Below are 5128 nucleotides of genomic sequence, written 5' to 3' on the forward strand. Positions count from 1 at the left end.
TCTCTAATGCAAGTTCTGGAAAATGAAAGTTCATATTTGACAATCACAAAGCCCATTTTAGACAAAAAGTATTATGCATTTGGTTTAAATAGCAATTATTTTGTCAGATAGTAATAGAGCTTCCCAAATGGGTAATTTTAATGCAATGGAATTAACTTTCTAGCTCATAAACCTATTTTCTAATTTTACAAACTAACAATTTGATTTCCTGGTCATTAAAAAAAGGAAATTTTAGAGTCTTTACTAATCGTTTAATAATACTTTTGGCAAAATTATAATACTATTTTTTCTTTTGATAACTACTCTTTATATAAACCAAGTAAAGGAAATAATTCTCTTCCAAAAATGTCCAACATAATATAAAAAGGCATGTAAAAAATAATTACTTTCTTTAAGAAATTAAAAAGGATTTTTAAGAAAGATAAATATAGTTACTCAACGTATAATTCTCACATGAAAGACTAGCTGCTAAATATAAAACCGCTTATAAATTAGATGCAATAAAAAGGAGGTAGAAGACAAATTGCTTATATTCAGAATGCTTAAAATAAACTGGACAGTTTCTATCATGTAAATGCTCTCACCATGGCCTCTCTCAGGCTACCAAGGCAAGGTCACTGGACACAGAGTTGGGAAGAAAGGTGCACAATCTGGGTCCATTGCTCCAAGGACCCATTGCTCCTATGAGTAGGCTCCAAGGCACCACTGGCTCATTAGTCAACCACCACATTTCAGATACAAACACAAGTGCCGACTCTGTGTCTGGTATTGTGCTACACATTTGAACAGGACCTACAAATAGAACATAGCCAGGACTGTAAGAGTAAGAATGTTTGGTGTAAGTTCAGAGATGCATCTCTTGAGCAGAGGGATTTGGAAGAAAGGTAAAGGAGGCTTTGTCCTCCAGAAGTTTAGGAAAACAAGACAAGCACACACAAAACATTGCTTGTGCCACGTGCAGACAGCATTAGTGAGCAGGGCCCACTGCACATTTCAGGTGCCCAAATGCATCGTAGTCCCAAATGAATATGAAATGCAAGCCACAGTCCTTCCTGTATAGAAATGTCAACCTTCATTGACATTTAAAATAAAAAGCATAATTTTTTTTTTAGATTTTGTTAAGTACCCATTTTAATTAGTTTAGCCCATCTGCCCTTGCATTGTCAGAACTTGTGTTACTGTTTCTTTCATCAGCCTTCTCCCACACCAGAGGTGGCAAAACTGATGCAGAAACTTCTTGATCTGGTTTAGAGAGACAAAATCCAGATCCCTCTGGATTGATTTTGAGAGTTACCATCTGAGTTAATCTGGGCCCATTATATTACACAGTCCACCTTCAGTGTGAGAGTGGAAGTGGAGAGTACTGAAAGACTCAGAAGGATAACAATTGTGATTTGCAAACTGTCTTCAGAGATCACTTAAACGTACAACAATACCTCAGAGATATTGCAGATTTGGTTTCAGACTATTGCAATAAAATTGATATTACAATAAAACCAGTCAAATTAATGTTTTAATTTCTCAGGGCATGTAAAATCCTTGTTCACACTCCACTGTAGTCTACTAAGCATGCAATAACACTGTGTCTGAGGAAACAAGGTAAATTCCGTAATTCAAATGCTTTATTCCTGAAAAATGCTAACCATCAACTAAGCATTCAGAGAGTTGTATTGTTTTGCTGGTGGAAGGTCTTGCCTTGATGTTCATAGCTGCTGACTAATCGGGATGGTGATTGTTGAAGTCTGGGGTGTCTGTGGCAATTTCTTAAAATAAGACAATGAAGTTTGCTCATTGATTGGCTTTTCCTTTCATAAATGTCTGTAGCACGTGATAGCATGTGATAGCATTTTCCCCACAGCAGAGCTTCTTTCAGAATTGGAGTCAATCTTCTCAAACCCTGCAGCTTCTTTACCAATTAAGTTGATTAATATTCTAAATTCTTCTTTTCGTTTCTACAGCCTTCATGGCATATTCTCCAGGAGTAGATTCCATCTCAGGAAACCCCTTTCTCTGCTCATGCATAAGAAGCAACTCCTCATCTGTTAAAGTCTTATCATGAGATAGCAGCGATTCAGTCCCAGCTTCAATCTTCACTTCTAGTTCTCTTGCTATTCCCACCACACCTGCAGTTACTTTCTCCACTGAAGTCTTGAGCTCCTCAAAGTCATCTGTGAGGGTTGGAATCAACTTCTCCCAAACTCCTGTTCATGTTGGTATTTTGACCTCTTCCCATGAATCAGGAATGTTCTTAATGGCACTTAATGGTAGAGTGGTGAATCCTTTCCAGAAGCCTTGCAGTTGACTTTGCCCAAATCCATCAGAAGAATCACTACTTGTAGCAGCTATAGCTTTATAAAATGTACTTCTTAAATAATAAGAGTTGAAAGTCAAAATAACTTCTTGACCCATGGCTGCAGAATGGATATTGTATTAGTGGGCACACTGTACATTGCACATTTGTACATTGGACATGTGCATCTCCATCAGAGTTCTTCGGTGACCAGGTGCATTGTTAATGAGCAGTAATAATTTTGAAAGATGTCTTTTTTCTTCCTGAGCACTATGTCTTAACAGTGGGCTTAAAATATTCAGTAAACTATGTTGTAAGCAGATATGCTGTCATCTGGGTTTTGTTGTTTCATTGATAGAGCACAGGCAAAGTAGACTGAGCATAATTCTTAAGGGCCCTAGGATTTTCAGAATGGTAAATGAACGTTGTCTTCAACTTCCAGTCACCAACTGCATTAACCACTTACAAAAGAGTCAATTTATCTTTTGAAGCTTTGAAGCCAGGCTTGGACTTCTCTAGCTCTGCGAGTCTTAAAGGCATTTTCTTCCAATAAAAGGCATTTTGTCTACATTGAAAATCAGTTGTTTAGTGTAGTCACCTTCATTGATGATCTTACTAGATCTTCTCACTTCAGCTTCTGTGTCAGCACCTGCTGATTCGCCTTGCACTTTTATGTTATAGAGATAGCTCCCTTCTTTGAGTCTCATGAACCAGCCTCTGCTAACTTCACACTTTTCTTCTGCGGCTTCCTCACCTCTCTCGGCCTTCGTAGAATTGAAGAGAGTTAGGACCTTGCTTTGAATTCGGCTCTGGTTTAAGGGAAAGTTGTGGCTGGTTTGATCTTCTATCCAGACCACTGAAACTTTCTCTATCTCAGCAATAAGGCTGTTATGCTTTATCATTCATGTGCTCACTGGAGTAAGACTTTTAATTTCCTTCAAGAACTTTTCCTGTGCATTCACAACTTGGCTAACTATTTGGCACAAGAGGCTTAGTTTTTGGCTTATCTCCGTTTTCAACACTCCTTCCTGACTAAGCTTAATCATTTCTAGCTTTTGATTTAAAGTGTGAGATGTGCAATTCTTCTTTTCACTTGAATACTTACAGATCACTGTAGGGTTGTTAAGTGGCTAATTTCAATATTGTGTCTCAGGAATAGGGATGCCCGAGGAGAGGGAAAGAGATGGAAAAAGAGCTAGTCAGTGGAACAGTCAGAACACACACACCATTTATCAATTAAGTTTGCTGTCTTATGTGGGCACAGTTTGTGATGCTCCAGAACAATTATGACAGTAACATCAAGGATCACTCATCACAGATCACCATAAGAAATACAGTAATGAAAAAAATTGAAATATTGCAAGAATTACCAAAATGTGACACAGGGACATGAAGTGAGCAAATGCTGTTGGAAAAAATAGACGTGCTTGTTGCAGGGTTGCCACAACCTTCAATTCATAAAAAACATAGTATCTATGACATGCAATAGAGTAAGTGCCTATATTGGGATTTATGTATGGTGGTAAAGACTCCGCTTAGTTTAGCAATGCAATTTTTTGTGTGTGGCAAACAGGCAAGGAGTAATATGTCATAGCTTTCTTCATCTATAAGGAATCTGACGTTTTGCCAAATCTCTTTTTGCTGCAATTCTAGTATTTCCTTTTGGCTCTATAGAAAAGGATGATGAAAAGAGAAAAGGAACAGCAATTTATTAAAATAAAACTCAGAACCTCCGCCCTCAACTTTTCAGTTAGGCTTGTTTCATAGCAGCTCCTGGACTCAATGACCACACCCTTTGACATGCTGTCCATGCTTTAATGGAAGAGAGTGTTCAGCTTTCCTGGCCACTGTTGGCCCTGACAAGAGTCCATCTGGTATTTTGAAAATGCAATAGTGCTATAAGTGAAAGAGTGAAAACCAGGGAGCAAAACTAGAAGCTGCTTGATCAGCTTGATTTTTACCCTTGATTTTCACCCTTGATTTTCCTTCCAAAATCAACCTTGGAGATTCCTAAACAGTATCATTTAAAGACAGCTATCACCACCATCCCATTTCCAACTGGTGGGGCCCTCACCTCTTTTCCACTATCCAAGTAGAGACGTGAACACATTCCTTTTCTTCTTAGTTAATTAGAGACAACATTGAATTGCTCTCAAAAAAACCTTTCGCCTTCCCCATCTAAATAGTAGCTGCTGTATTAAAAGATAACTAATGATTTGAAAAAATCATTGGCAAACTTAAAAAATTCATCAAAATGTGAGTTTTCCAGTACAGATTTCTTATCAAAACCTACTTAATGTTTGTTCCACTTTAATTTGGCTGGAACATTTAATGGGGTTCTTGGGTTTTAGCCTCTTTTCTCAACTTGAATTTACTAGCCGTTTGGACATTAGACAACCTTACACAAACCCATATGGTGAGCGTGTTTCCAATGATCCCTCTCCAAATAGATTTGGTGAGCTCCCCATCCTGCCAATAGCACCCTGTAGTCTTCCTCTGGCCTGTTTTTGAACTCCAAGCTGGTTGCCTCTATGCCTAGGATTCCCCATACTTCTGCATTCTGTGACCTCCGAGCTCTGTGAGAACTTCTGGCTAACTGGATGCAGAAGGAACTTCTGGATCATCCCCTAAAGGCTTCTCTCCTGGGCTTTCATACATTATTACCCCATATTGGGGATCTTTACTTTCCTATTCACTGCCAACCCCTTTCACCTCCCTATCTCCTGCAAAGGATGGCTCATTCTTCTTTTTCTTGTCCTTTTTCTTCTTTTTTTTCCTTCTCCCTCTTTTCCTTCTGCTCTTTCTCCTTCTCCTTCTTTTCTTTCTCCTCTTCCTGCT

General features: G+C 38.5%; 1 pseudogene; it reads right to left on the reverse strand.

Annotated features, from left to right (window-relative positions):
• Positions 1-1649: 1649 nt before the first annotated feature.
• LOC131839793 (tigger transposable element-derived protein 1-like) lies at positions 1650-4914 on the reverse strand (annotated as a pseudogene).
• Positions 4915-5128: the final 214 nt, after the last annotated feature.

Source organism: Mustela lutreola, chromosome 8, assembly GCF_030435805.1.
Source record: "Mustela lutreola isolate mMusLut2 chromosome 8, mMusLut2.pri, whole genome shotgun sequence".
NCBI classification, from domain to species: domain Eukaryota; kingdom Metazoa; phylum Chordata; class Mammalia; order Carnivora; family Mustelidae; genus Mustela; species Mustela lutreola.